Genomic DNA, 15750 nt, shown 5'->3' with positions numbered 1-15750 from the left:
TTGTTCAGTAGAAGGTCAGATAAGAAATATTCCAGGCTTTGCTCGTGGGACATTAGGCCTCTGTCACATCTACTTACGGCAACTGTTGTAGCAAAATACAGCCACAGACAATATGTAAACAAATGGGTGTGCCCGTGTCCTGGCAATTTCGGTTCGCATTTGAGATACAATTAACCCTAGTTCGCTGTATTTTTCCTATCTATCTTCCTTCTCCTCATCTCTGATCTCCTCATTCATTTTTTAACGGTGGTACAATTTATTTATTTTTGTTAACTGCCTCAATATTTTTTTAAACAATACAAATTAGAAAAAATTAAAAGGCAGGTTTGTTACAAATTAAAATAACCTAAAGTCTATATTTTTTCAGCTGTAATCTATACAACTCTACTTTTTATATAGGTGCTAAAACTAGGTGATTATTTCATCTATTTAATCCTTCATATTTGTAATGTGTTATATTTTTAATATTTGTTTCATATATTTAATCATTTTTACACATACGCCGCTAAAAAAAAAAGAGTTAAAAGTAGGACAGCCAAACAGCAAACAGCTTTAAAAAAAAAAAACTTCACTAACTGCAAAATCAGCCTTGAAGAAAAGTTTAGAGATTTTAAAAAAGCTAAAAATCTAGACAGTTAGTCTTCTTAACAACATTTTTTTTTGCCTCCAGCTCTTCTTCTATAAATCAATTCAAAATTTAGCAAGCTAAATAATGATTTTAAACTACTGCTTTAATGGTATTACTCTCCTCTAATCAGCTTGAAATACCCACTGCTGACTATATGTCTGAAAATACTGTCCACCCCAACCTTTTATTTTCCTACTTCCTCATACATGCTTTTATAACATCCAGGATTAATCGTACTTTTATAATATCCTACCTTGCAGTAGATAATCTGTTTTTGCCTGCTCTGAATCACTTCTTCGTATCAGTAAGAGTACCTCAATTTTCCTTGAAAGGACCTCTCTCCATCTCTGTGTGGTTCAGGTGGGGCTGACCTCACCCCCACCCCTGCCCAACCCTTTTTAGGCATATGACCCAGTCCAGGCCAAATGAACACCACCACCCCCATCCCCCTAACCCCCCTTCCCTGCCCAAACCAGAGTTATTGATTCAGAATAAGCACACGACCAAGTCAACTACAACTACTAAAGATATCTTTCCATTGGGGTTGCTAAACTGGTAGAAAATACCTAAGACGCTGCCGCTGGCCGGTGACCACCCTAGAGGAAGCCACACATAGGAAAGCAGGATGCAAATACGAATACTCATTACAGTTGGAACACCCACCTGCATCCGAGTGGGCATGAAGCAAGACTCCAAATCTCATAGGCAAACCAATAAATTCCCTTTTCTGCTTTGTGCTTAAAGCAGTCTGATCTCGGGTTCTTTCCTGTCCCATGCGCTGGAAGAGTCTTAACCGAAATAGCCCTTTCCCAGACTGTTCCGCGAATCTGAAACGCTACCGCCTCCGTGTTCCACATATCGGAAGCCTTCGTATTCTCCCAGACCTGGCAGCTGAAATGCCACCTCCACTACTGAGACCGTCCAAATTACAATCCTAATTACCGTCTTCTTTCTCCCTTTATATGCCTTACAGTAGTGATTATACCAGCCTGCTTTGAATTAAGAGTTGCTATTGACATCTCTTTCCTCTACTAATCTGTAATCTCTACTAATCTTAAAGGCAGTAACATGTCTTATTAATCATTTTATTCCCTCAGTCTAAATAAAATCTGTTGAAATAAACTTTTATTCCATCTACCACTTTGCGTAAAACATCAGTACTTATATTTTTTAAAAAGCAATTCTTCACCTCCTGTAAGACACATTTTCTTTTTGCAAAGAAATCCTATTCTAAGCATATTAGAGGTTTACAGCATATATATATCCCAGGACACCAATGCCAAAACAAGCCCTAGTCGATGAAAGGAATACGTGTGTATTTCTTTTTCCCCAGAGAAAGACATTTTACCATTTTTATATTGAAATATTGTACTATTTTTATTAACCTCCTTTGGTGTCATGGAACGTGATAGGAGCATTCAAAATAGTAAAGTGCACAGGTGGGGAGGAGCTTTCGGAGACATTTCAACAAAATCACAGGGAAACACACCTCTAAGATGAAATTACTTTTCTGATAGAGATTTTAAATATGACACTACCTGATTCTGCTTTTTAGCCATGGAAAAGAACTAGATGGTATTCAAATTGCATTAACCTTTTCTCTAGAATGCCAATTTTCAACCTTTTTCATCTCATGGCACACATAAACTAATTACTAAAATCCCACAGCACACCAAAAATATATTTTTTGCCAATCTGACAAAAAATAAGTATCATCTTGATTGATGTACAAGATAATAATAATAATAATAATAATAATTACCTATCCTTTTTGCTCCAAAGTGACTTTTTGAAAAACCATGTTCCTTACTTGTATATAAAAAGTTCTGTTACCGAGAATTAACCAACCAGACATAACCTTAATATGCAACATGACCAGTAAGATCCAACTCTATTACATGACCTACATATTTACAGTTCGAGACAGGGCATTCACACTGGGCGGCTGTTGTTGTGTCGGCTGTTGTCACTTTTCTGATTTTACAATCTAAGGAAAATGATGTGAATGCCCTGACTAGTCAGGTATTGCATGCTCTAAAATGTTTGCATCACACCAGCTGAAAATCGCTGCTCCCCATATCTGAATGCAAAGCTTTGAGGCTGCACCACTGCTCCTAACACCCACACTCAGACGCTGCTCTTAGGGCTGCCATGTGGAAATACAATTAAATAGCTGACAATGACATTGGAACCTGAATGTATATTTGACGAGAAATACAGATTCAGAACCACTAAAATTTCTCCATAGTGCAAATGAACTTAATATTTAAATTAAAACATGCTATCACTATGGCTGATGATATAGAGAAAAATATAGGACTTCCTCGCAAAAACCACCAAAAATCATAAGTTAAGAGTTCTCAGACTACTGTAATCAGTTCTTTCTCTAACCCTACAGCAATATTTCTAGCTGTGATAAAAGACTGGTGTTCCCCCAAGACATCACAAATTAGTACTTTTATAGTATATGTATGACATATCTGGATAATGCAGGAATCGCAGAATGCTATAAACACTGCTAAGTGCTTACTCTCAACCTCTGTACTTATGTGGTTGCAGACCTATTTGCTTTTGGAACAAACAGATCACAGCCCTGGACCAGCCTGCAGACTACACACTGAACAGCAATGCCTGGACATTCCACGTGGTTTCCTTGTGTTTCAGTTTCCGTATCTGTCAAGACTGCGCAGCTTAGTGGCTGACAAATCGAAAAACAGGTAAACAAACACATGCCCTTACAAAAAAGAGACAAATCAAAGAAACACACCAACTTTTCTTTGAAAGTTAAAAATAGTAACTATGTGTCTAAGGTGATCTTCCTAGCCCCTTTAAGTCCCACTACCACAATGCTACATACACAGACAAAGCTTAGCCCCCAAAAGCCAGAAAAAAACAACAAAATAATCTACCTAGATTATACGTTCTCTGAAATAATTTGTTAACGTAAAACTGACTTGAAGAAGAGCTACATGATTATACATTTTTATCTGTAATGCAACAAACCTTACCGCATTTACATTTCAAAAGACATGGGTGATACTGCTAGAAATAAGAGGAGTGATATTACATGCAATGATGCAAAGCAAGAAATCTTTTTTTCAATGATGTTAAAGGCTACAGAATTTGAGAGTTCACTGAGCCAAAAAAGCACAGCAAGAAAGTTAGTTCTTGCCATTTGGACAATTGTTTTAAAAATGAACTAAGCAACAATAACATTAAAGGAGGACCGGGGCTAGCATTAATCCCTGTTTTAATCAGCATAGTGATCTCAGTTCTTTAGAGTGAAAGAATACAGTATTTTGAGAAACAACTTAGCTTTAAGTTAAGAGCACCTTAAGACTCTTAGGTAGGTGAGTTTTTAGATATCACACAAAAAGTATAAGCAATAAAAAAAATAAGACATATTAGACTTTATCAAAATTAAAAACTTTTGTGCTCTTAAAGCACAAAACTTTTTAAAACTTTTGTGCTTTAAAGGCGCCATCAAAACAGTAAAATGGTTTATTTCATTTAGCGTAACACTCTCCAGGTCCATCTGTGCTGTTGCAGAAGGTAACATTTCCCTCTTTTTTACAGCCAAGTAGTATTCCATTACAGTGTAAATGTACCACAGCTTTTTTATCCGCTCATCTACTGATGGGCACTTGGGCTGCTTCCAGATCTTGGTGATTGTAAATAATGCTACAATGAACATAGGGGTGCATATATTCTTTCAAATTAGTGTTTCTGGTTTCTTCAGATATATTGCCATAAGTGGCATCACTGGGTCATAAAGCAGTTCCATTTTGAATGGAACTTTTTTTGAAGAAACTCCATACACACAATACAATAAAGAGATGATATATTATAGAATTGTACTATATAATTTTATTAACCAAGGTTACCCCAATAAATTCAATAAAAACTTTTTTAAAAAGAAAGTGATATGACTACCCACAGCACTGGAGAAAATATTTGCAAATCATAGATCTGATAAGACACTGGTAACCAGAACATAACAAGAACTTTTAGAACTCAATAAAAAGACAGCCCACCTGAAAAATGGGAAAATGATTTGAGTAGTCATTTCCAAAGAGCATATACAATTGGCCAATGAGTATTCAGCACCTGAACACTCACTAGGAGGGTAAAACACAGACAGACGATGCCAAGTACTGAAGAGGATGTGGGGAAATGGAAACCTTCACTCACTGCTGGCGGGAACCTAAAATGATGCAGCACTTTGGAAAAGAGTGTGACAATTACTCAAAAAGTTAAACTCAGAGGTACCACATGACCTAGCAATTCTACTCCCAGGTACACACCCAGAAGAAATGAAAACATATTCACACAAAACCTTGCATAAACATGTTCATAGCAGCATTCTGATAATAGCCAAAAAGAAGAAGCAACTCAAAAATTCATCAGCTGATGAACAGACAATGAAAACGTGGTATATCCATATAACTGAAGCGCTACTGGGGTGGAGGGGGCGAGGTACTTACTGATACCTGCTATGACAGGGACAAACCTTGGAGACATTATGTTAAGCAAAAGCAGCCAGGCTCAAAAGGCCACACACTATGTGATCCCGTTAACTGAAAAGCCTAGGTTCGCATACCTACGGAGACACAAAGTAGTTCCATGGCTGCCCCAGGCTGGGAAGGGGGAGGGGCAGGGGCAGAGTTGGGGAAAATGGGGAGTGGTTGTTCCTGGTACAGGGTTCCTTTCTGCAATAAGAATGTTCTAAAATTGACTGGGGTAATGCTTGCACTCTGCGAATATATTAAAAGCTACTGAACTGTGTACTTTACATGGGTAAATTCTATGGTTATATTAATTATACCTCAAAGCTATTATTAAAAAAAGAATAAGAATCCTAAACTTTACCCCCAAACTGTTGATAAACTCTGTAAAATCAAAGTCATCCCTTACCTCCTAAGTGCCTATGTCCTCAAAAGCCACAAACCGAGAAGGGTAACAGGAGGGGAGGTGGGACGGGATAATGGGAGGGAAAGGGGGAAGGGTTTTCAGGAACAACTATAAAGGACACATGGACAAAACCAGAGGGGGGTAGGATCAAGGGTGGGAAGTGGGGATGGCTGGGCTGGGGGGGAGTGATGAGGGGAAAAGGGAGACAACTGTACTTGAACAGCAATAAAAAGAATAAAAAAAACCACCAGAAGTATAAAAAAAGAAAAAGAAATTGCTTTCATTTTAGCCCCAATTCTGCACTGCAAGCTGCTTCTCTTATGCGGAAAAAAAGGTCCTAAAGAAAATACTTGACTCAAGTTGATTCTTCCACTTTCCTTGCAGAGACTTTTCTCCAACACTACCTGTATTGTTTAAATTCAACAGCATGCTGTATCCAGTTTTTCCTCAAGCACTGAAGAAGGGCTCTTGTATCAACTATCAGTGTGAGGGGCGGGGAGAGGGGAGTGGAATTTGGTAAGCAGATACCAAAGGCTGTATTTCATGTTTAATTTTGTAAAAATAAACAAATTTTTTGCCTTAATCCACGTTGGGTTTATTTGTTAACAGAGCATTTATTTGCTACTAATGACTTCAGCCCTGCATTCTGAGCTGTGTGTACTGCTCTTTCTGCCTGGACCTGTTTTGCCTTCAACAGTATCCCATTTGGCTCTTGAATGAGATTAGTGAGACATTAATTGGTATCCTTGTTTCCTAATAATTTCAGGACACCGCCCACTTTTTCTCTAATATATAGCTTTATGGGTCTTTCAATATAATTCAGCCCTGGCTGGCGTAGCTCAGTGGATTGAGCACGGACTGGGAACCAAAGTGTCCCAGGTTCGATTCCCAGCCAGGGTACATTCCTGGGTTGCAGGCCATAACCCCCAGCAACCGCAGATTGATGTTTCTCTCTATCTCCCTCCTTTCCCTCCCTAAAAATAAATAAATAAAATCTTAAGAAAAAAAATATATAATTCAGACTCTTTCCACTACTCTCAAAAGTCTGTAAATATTTCAGTCACTGCTATTGAGCTCATGAATTAAATGAGTGACTCCTTCCACAGGCTCATGAAACCAATCCACACAATTTTTCCAGGAATAAAATTTCTCTATTCTCATATTTACAGTATTTACTCGACAGAGAAAAGTTGAGGCATGCAGAGGCAGAACAGTTCCTGGAAAAGGCATGGTAAATTTGCTATGGAAAAATCTAACCACTCACAGTTTTCAACAGAAAATATTCAATTTAAAAACTGCGAATTCACATAAATGGAATTTATACGATTACTCATTTGGACCTCTACAACTTCCAGCTGTAAATCCTCCAGAATGCAACTCAGCCATGGCGACAGAAGAGCCGTGCAGCCCAGGAGATGGACGGCACCGCGGGCACACGGCTGGGTCACGTGCGGAAATAAACATTTATTTAAGGCGACCCCCCACATAGGCCAGATACCAATAAAACCTTACATGTAGTATGTTCTTACAATGGGCCAGGAAGTAGTCTAAACTCTTTATATGCTTTATTCTGTTTAATCCTCATGATAACCCTGGACATGGGTGGTCTATTTATCCTTATTTGCTAGATGAAGAAACTCAGATAGGTTAAGCACCTCCTTCCTGGAGGTCACAGAAGTAAGTAATGAAGAAGAGGTACCTAAATCCAGGCAGTATGATCATAGGAACTGTCTTCAACCACTGTGTTACATTTTCAGGGTTACTGAGGTGAGTCTCACCGCATATCTGCCCCCAAAGGGATGAAACTAGAAAGGGAAGGAAAAGCTAAGAATCACTTAAACTCAAATCCTGTATTTACAGATAATCACTAGGCAGTTGGGAGGTCCACAGTTACCACAAACTGATGTAACTATTTTCATCTGCCTCCAACCTGCTCTCGTCCCACTTTCCACGTTTCAGCCAATCCTGCCAGTCACCCAAACTTAGGATTTTGTAATTATCTTTGGCTTCTCTCTCGTTTTAATCCCACCCCTACCCACTTACCAAGTCCTGTCCATTCTTCCTCAATGGATCCTCTCCCCTTCCGTTTCCTCGCTCCGGCCCTGGTCCAGTCTCTGACCACGCCACATCCGGCTTAACGGAGGGGCCACTTATCTCACGAGCTAAAGGTTTCCACCCCCTTCAGTCCATCTGCATCACACACCTAGCTGAATATTTCTAAAATACTTTTCATCATACTATTCTCCAGCTCAAAGTCTAAAATGAATACTCTTTTGCTTACTAAATAACTCCTTATGCCACCATTTGAAGTTTTCACTATTTAATTTCTACCTTACCTAAAATAATGGAGTTCGTTTTAAAAATAGAAACAATCCCCTCTGATTACTATCAGTTTGTTCTTAACCAGAGGGGAGGTGGGAGGGGATAATGGGGGAAAAGGGTGAAGGGTTTTCAGGAATAGCTATAAAGGACACATGGATGAAAGCAAGATGGTCGTGGAATCAGGGGAGGGAGGTGAAGATGGCTGGGGTCAGGGAGAGAGGATGAGGGAAAAGGCAGACAACTCTGCTTGAACAACAATAAAAAAAAAGTAGAAACCAATCCATAAAGGCAGTGCCTCGGCCAGAGTAACCCGGCACCAAAACCAGGACCTGAAGCTGGAGCTACTAGCACTTTCCACGTGCTGCTCTTGTCCATCTCCACCCCCCATCCTCTCCAGTCCTCTCCTAACCCTAGCCTTCCCGCAGGTCCTCAGACTGTGCCCACTTCCAGTCCCATTTCCTTCTGTTCTCGTTCCCTCAGCGCATCTGAAAAGCACTCTCCCTTCCACCCTTACTGACTAAAATTCTACCCGTCCTTGTTACGTTCCAGTTCAAACTCCAATCTCTTCCATAAAACATTCACTAACACCAGTTTGCCACAGATTCTTCCTCTTCTGGCCTCCTAGAGTACTTAATGTCCATGGTACACATGTTATAGTTGAACAAAGTTTACACGGCTTCCTACTGTTAGGTATGCATACCTTGTCCCCACAATAAGACTGATACTTTTAGGGCAAGGGACAGTTTTTTCCTATTGCTTGTAGCATCTGGGTTCTTCCAGAAAACTAGCACTCGCTCTAAGGGACTATACCTAAGGCTTGATTAACATAATTATTTGGACTACCTTTGACCTACAGCCAGAGAACATAGTTATCCCAAAGGATGATTCTAAAGGATAACTGGAATAGTTGTGAAAATGTTTTAGGGTACAGCAGTCTCTTGGAGTTATTAAAAAAAAGGAACATAAACCGAGTACCAACCTTTCCTCCTAAAAGTCCCCTTGAAATTACTTTTGTTTGTTTTTAATGAATAAAACCTTAAGAACACTGGTAATCAAAAAAGGGTATCTTCAATGGGTCAACAATTTTGAGTAATTCCTAGCAGCCAGAAGGCAGAGACGGGAGTGACGGAAACAGCAGGGGACACCAAACCCAGGAGAACAACAAGCAGAAACGGCGCTAGTTCTCCCAGAGGAGCCTCAGAAATGCTACAGGCAGAGTTACAGGGCTGTGAGCAGGGGTGCTCGTTACAGAACTCTAATCACGGCAGCTGAACCACTGTGTCCATCCTCCAAGGCATCTGGCAGTAACAACATCTGAGCTCGAACTGAATCTCGAACTCCACTCTCTAAACAAAGTGCACTGGTCACTCTGAGGCGGTCTCCCAAGTTGAGCAGCTAAGCAGAGCTTCAGATAGCTCCAACTGCCCGGACCCCAACCCTAAAAATGGAGGGGAGGGTTTAAAAACCTGTACCTAGGAATAAAACCCCTGAGTAATGTACTTATTTTGACAACTGTAGGGATTCTAGTCTGCCTCTAAGCAAGCCTTGCCCACTCCCCTCACAACCACCAATCAGGCCTCCCATTCAAAGGAAACACCTTTCAGGATGATACACATTCACAAGCAAAGGAACCCGCACAAGCTACCTACATAAACTACCCACCTGGGCCCTTCACTCATAGAAGTGAGTCAACAGCCAAGGTTCTTCAGACACTTGAGGGAAACCAATAAACATGAATGAAAAGGGCCAACGCTGGAAATTCAACTTGCACACAAAGCAGTGACTTAGAACATCAAATATGCATATGCTAGACCTAAGCAATGCAAACATAATTTAACAAAATGGGAATGGAGGAGAGGGAAGAGAGAAGAAAGGAAGGACTTGTTTGCACACATTTATGACAAAGAGTCACAGGTGGTGTCTGTGGTCGGCTGTTACAAAATAAGAAAGATATTATTTATGTGAGTCCACGGTACATACAAGAAGAACTTAACATACCACCACAAAAAATGGGGAGGCAGAAGTGGGAGAGAAGGAGTGAGGAACCCCCCACCCATCGCAGAGGGAGTCAGCAGATACTACTGGAGGGGGATCAAACAAGAACTAGCAGCCAAGTGTCGAAAGCGACTCCGGTAACTGCAAAAGAAGCTGTAACTCGTGGCTGCCTCGGGGGAGGAAGCCAGGGCTTGAGGTGCGGTGAAAAAGAGGCTTTTACTTTTTATTGAATATTTTATGCTCTTTTCAACTTTTTAACTATGTGCACATCTCTTATAATTAGAAAGAAAAGTAACCTAAGTTTTTTTTTAAGATTTTATTTACTTTTAGAGAGGGAAGGGAGGGAGAAAGAGAGAGAGAGAAACATCAATATGCAGTTGCTGAGGGCCATGGCCTGCAACCCAGGCATGTGCCCTGACTGGGAATCGAACCTGCGACACTTTGGTTCGCAGCCCGCGCTCAATCCACTGAGCTACGCCAGCCAGGGCTAGAAAAGTAACCTAAGTTTTAAGTAGCAGGGCAGAGAAGGTCCAAAGGAGGCAAAGTTTGCTACTTGTGAGCTGGACACCCTGGTCAAGACAGCAATATGTTTCGGAGGCTCAGCTTCCACAACAGCAAAATAGGGGAAATGTCTCCCTCACAGAGTAGTTCCGAACCAACTGAAGGAAACAATCTTATTCTGAAAGAATCTGGTTAAGTTCCAGACTTATTTCTCAATAAATACTAATTAAAGATGGTTTAATCCCTTAAAGATGCTACCACAACCACCAGTGCAGCCACCTCTTCAGCATTTGGCACAGAGGAAGGAGGCCTTCTTTGGAATCCCGCGCCAGCAGCATGCCTTCCTCTAAAATCAAATGGGTCATCTGGCTGGTGTGGCTCAGTGGATTGAGCGTGGGCTGCAAACCGAAGGGTCGCTGGTTCGATTCCCGGTCAGGGCACATGCCTGGGTTGCGGGCCATGTCTCCAGTGGGGGCCACGTGAGAGGCAACCACACATTGATGTCTCTTTCCCTCCCTTCCCCTCTCTCTAAAAATAAATAAATAACACATTAAAGAAATCAAATGGGTCAGTCCAGTGTCTTCAAGAACCTTTCCTTTTCAGTTCTCATACTCTAAACTGACACTTTGGCTCAAACAGGATTGAGGCTGCAAAGAGGAGACACAACTGAAAACAGGAAGTCACACGGTGCGACTTTCCAAACACCGCAGGCCAGCCCCATACAGAAACAGCAAGAGAGACAAGCCTGCTACGTGTCTAAGTCTTAAGGAGATACAGCGCCCTGCAACAGCCAAAAACATCTCTACCGCAGGCCTGGGCTGATCCCTGAAGATCCGTGAGGGGAGCCTGAACTCCCTTGGGTTGAGGAGTAACTTTTCAGAGCCTTCCCAATGCACCCAACACAGAGTTCAATTTGAGAGGGAAGAGGCTCTGAAAATAGGTTCAACAATGGGACAGCTACCCACAGAGCAGTCTCGGGAGGAGGCCCTATGCAACCAAGGAAGTCACGGCATCAGGGTGCTGAGGGACCACAGAAAAATGCTGGACGGGGAGGTAGGTGTCCACGAAGAAGGATAGTGTTTACCTACTTCAAGGCACTGCCTAATGCCACGCCTGGTCACACGCGTGCATGTGCAGCCCAAGTGCAACAGCACAGTCTGGCTCGCCTTTCTTTTTAGCTGCAAGGGCCAACGTGATAAACGCCTCCAGAACAGAGCTTCTCCAACTTTAATGTGCATCTGGGGATCTTGTTAAAATGCTAATTCTAAATTTAGTAGGTCTAGGGTGGGGGCAGAGATTCGGCATTTCTAACAAGCTCCCAGGTGGCACCGAGGCTGTTGGTCTGCGAACCACACTTGGGGGAGAAAGGGGCAAGCGAGTCCCTTCCTTTCCAACGCCCGTCTGCTACTCGAACCCCTGGCTCTCAGCAATAGCCCCCGAACCAAAAGCAACAGCTGGGGAAGAGGCAACATACAGTGGTTTTGAAAGCCGAGCATGATCCTTGGAGTCAGAGAGACATAATTTCAAATTTCAGTTCTGTCACTTCGTAGCTACGTGACCTTGGGCAGATCATCTAAACCTCTCTACCCCTGAGAGTCCCTAATTGTCAAATAGTGATAATACCTAGCTCACAAGAGAGGCTATCAAGATTAAAACTAGACAACGTAGCAAAGCATTTAGCTTGCTGCTTCCCCTAGATGGTCCTTTTGCCTTAATTCATCCTACGTTTAAACTGCCAGGACAATCTCCCTCAAATTTGCATCCATCACATCTGTACATTACTTCAGGAATATTTTAATGACTATGAAATCCAAGTTCAACTCCTTAATGTCCCTGGGTTCAGCTTCTACTGCCCCCCACGCACTCAGCTCTAAGACCTCTTCTGCTCCTTCCTATTCAACATCACTTCCGGTCATTACTGTCTCCAGGCAAATCACCTCTGTGCTGCTATTAAATGCACTAATTCTGAAACGTGGACACAAGCACTTAGGGACCCACTGAACTTCTAAGCAATCACCTGGTCCAAACTCTTCATTCTGCAAACTAGAAATATAAAAATCCAAGGAGGTTAAATGTCTCAACCTTGACAACAAAATTATTACCAATCAGTATGAAAACCTGGTTTTTGGACTTCTCCAGATATTTTCTTCTGCATCTTTTCCCACTTTCTCTCCAGCAAAACTCGGGGACCATGGAGAACTCAATTAAATAGAAGGCCCTCCCTCCACAATTTAATCCACGACCTCTCAGGGTGGCGCATAAACTTTATGCTTTGGTTTATTCAACATAATGCCAAAACACACAATACTGGGTCAGTCAATACACTGAGAAAGAAAATGAATGAAACCAATTATTTGCCTTAGTATAGATCAAATCAATTAAATATTATAACATACTAATTACTATTTTTGGAATATGCCTTACTAGAACTTAGATTGCTGATTACCTTATTTCAGGTGATCGCCCTCTCTTCCTGACTAGATTACACGTGTCTTGAAAATAAGAACTCTGCCATTTCATCTTTGAATTCCCTGTTGCCCTGTGTTGCTCCTTCTTCATGTACTGTGTAAATAACTGCTAATTTACCATATTAAAGGTGCATTATTTTTCATAATGCTGAGTTTCATTACCTCTGCAATATTTATCTAACCCACTTTGTTATAGTCTTATTTGCCCACACTGTTTTATTCTGATGGACTGAATTTCCCATTCAATGGCATAAAACTTAGAGCAATGATTCTCATGGCTGTGCTTTTACTCATTCATATATACATTTGTATCATAAAAACATTCCACATCTGTGTACTTCGCTTGTGTATCTCCAACCACACAACACATATCTTAAGTGTTCAAACACTTCCATTTTATATCATTTCCCCAAACTATAGGACTTGAAGCTATGCCATGCACAATGCAGGACTAAAATAATCATTGCTCTTATACTGCTATGACACACACAAGCTAGCAATTGGTATATTGAAATAACAAAAAAAAGTAAAAAAAAAACCCCACAAGTACAATAACAATATATGCTATACACACAAGGATATGTGCAAATTGCAAACTAATCTAAATTATCCGAATAAGATACAAAAATATGATTTTATTATCAACAACCATGCGATACTATATAGAAAAACACTCACCCTAACTGGTGAGTTATTGAAATAACTTTTTTTCCTGGTTTTAATCATTGTCTCATTTTCTGCTGGAATGCAGAGAAAAGTAAAGCATATCTATGGCTTGGCTTTTACAAGAACTGATTAGTGTTACAACTGATTTTACCCCAAAAATAACCTTCCTCAAAAGTTTGATGTGTAATGTTTATACATCAAACTTATGTGTGTGCAAGTGGATGGGTTTAAAGCTAAACATGTTTTAGATGCACTGTGAGAGTTCATTATTTACAGGCATCCTGGAGGCAGTCCTGCTTAAAGCAATGTTTTGGAGTAAGTGATTTATATGTTTTGTAAATCAAAATTTTTATGTACTGGATTTTCTTAAAGAAAAGTATACCAAAAAAGAAGAAAATCATTACTTACTATTATAAGTTATGCTCAAACAGAATCTTTTCTTAATCCCCAGGCTTTAAAAAAATAATTCCATTCCTAAACCATATTTATTCACATGAACCCATGTCCTGCAATGCCCACAGTTCTCAGCGACCTATGTCACTCGAAATATTTAGTTAGCAAGATACCAGGACAATAAATAACGGTTTTTCACCCGAATAAATTCAATAAAAATATTTTTTAAAATAAATGACTGTTTTATCTCTTTAGCTTCACTTCCGCCTTCCTGTACTCGCACCCTAGAGGTTCCAGATTCTTATCCACAAAGTGATTATGGTCTAGGACCGAATCAGATTTGTACCGAATGTCCACTGGGATCCTTCGACCTATCGCTGACGGCCGAGCCGATATGTCTTCTAGCTCACTGAACCCTCTCACCTCACCTCAGGGACTGTCCACGACGCTATATGGTTAGGAGCTTTCTTTCACAAATGATGAAAATGGATGAAAAATGATTTCAGAATGGAAAAATGGATACTCACGTCATTATATAGCATCTAAGGGCTACCCTGCATCTACCACCTTGGTCCCCAAACATTCTAACATGTGTACAATAAGGGATATTGTTCTGTAAGGTTTTGAGTTTCATTATATTTAATTTTATCTGATTCCTGGCATGCACCATTTATTAACACTGCAATATATCTGGACACACAATAGCATAAAACTCTGAACAGTGATCTATAATTGTCTAGAACCCACTGTGATTTGTTTTACATTTTCCAGAACAAATACAACACAAAGCTAATAAAATTAAATTCCAAATAAGTATGATTTTTAAAATGAACATTACCGTATCAAAATGAAACAGCAGTCACGTAATCATTTATAAATAAAATGCAGACTCTTACTTTTTTTCTTAAAAGGTAATTGAGCATGTCATTTTCTCATTTTTTGCTGTTGGGTCTTAACATTTCTCCTCAAAAAATATAAATAGAAACCACGTCCAAAGGGAGAGATGAAGAAATTACAAAGTATGACATTTTGTTAAGCTACAAACTGTACAAAAATCTGTCACCATCTGTGTTACAATTCTAGTCATCAATAAGGCACTTTTTTTCAATGTACCACTCAAAAACCAATTATATCAACTCTTTTGTATAGAGAAGCTGCACACCTTTCAGGCAACTAGTATTAATGAGTAGACATGACTATAGAATCTCCATCTGTTTCTCTGACAAAGCTGTGGCTACTCTAGTCTCTCATTGAAATTCCATTAATCTGGTGTACCAAGGTCCAATGTGAAAATCAAAACTCCATCTAACCCTTTATCAGCTCACAATAACCTACAAGTGAACTCTGCCTGTTAGCATGCAGCAAGTTATGGTTTTGCTATCAATCAGGCAGTTGGCCAATGGGGGGAAAAAAGGCAGGCTGGAAACAGCATGTCTGGCAGGGTTGGGAGACTTTGTTTTTGTTTTCTGTTTGCATCCCCTTTCAATTTCTATAGGGTGTCTGGACCTTGTGAGATTATGCATTATTCTCCTTGGCTGTGATTTAATTGCTACCAGCAATCAAGTCGAAGCATCACTGAAGTGTGCTTGAATTTCATTAGAAGATATAACTTATGCTACTTTCCTACAGTACCTAATAAACCATAAAGAAACCAAAACACATATGGCTTGAGGGAATAACTGGAAAATTAGGTAGCCATTTGGGAACTGAGTGAACTTTTGAACCAGAGAAACAGAGAAAAAGAAATATTAAAGGAAAAGACAGACTTAGAATGCACATAGAGATGTGCAGGTCTGACCTTTTCAGTACCTTGAAAATTACATTAGCATTATGAAAAATACATATCATGTTTAGAGTTTATCATCC

At 40.2% G+C, this 15750-nt stretch overlaps 1 protein-coding gene and 1 long non-coding RNA gene across 2 annotated transcripts in view; both read right to left on the bottom strand.

Moving 5' to 3' along the window:
- SKAP2 (src kinase associated phosphoprotein 2) overlaps positions 1-15750 on the bottom strand; it is a 165651-nt gene that overhangs the window by 129409 nt on the left and 20492 nt on the right. The gene's annotated exons all lie outside the window — the stretch shown is intronic.
- Positions 9455-10735, bottom strand: LOC118497037. Its single transcript, XR_004899579.1, has 2 exons — positions 10357-10735; positions 9455-10152 (listed from the first exon to the last, which is right to left on the bottom strand). It is a non-coding gene; the product is annotated as an uncharacterized LOC118497037 (long non-coding RNA).

This window comes from Phyllostomus discolor, chromosome 10, assembly GCF_004126475.2.
Source record: "Phyllostomus discolor isolate MPI-MPIP mPhyDis1 chromosome 10, mPhyDis1.pri.v3, whole genome shotgun sequence".
NCBI lineage: Eukaryota > Metazoa > Chordata > Mammalia > Chiroptera > Phyllostomidae > Phyllostomus > Phyllostomus discolor.
This window is presented reverse-complemented; position numbering and strand designations above follow the sequence as displayed.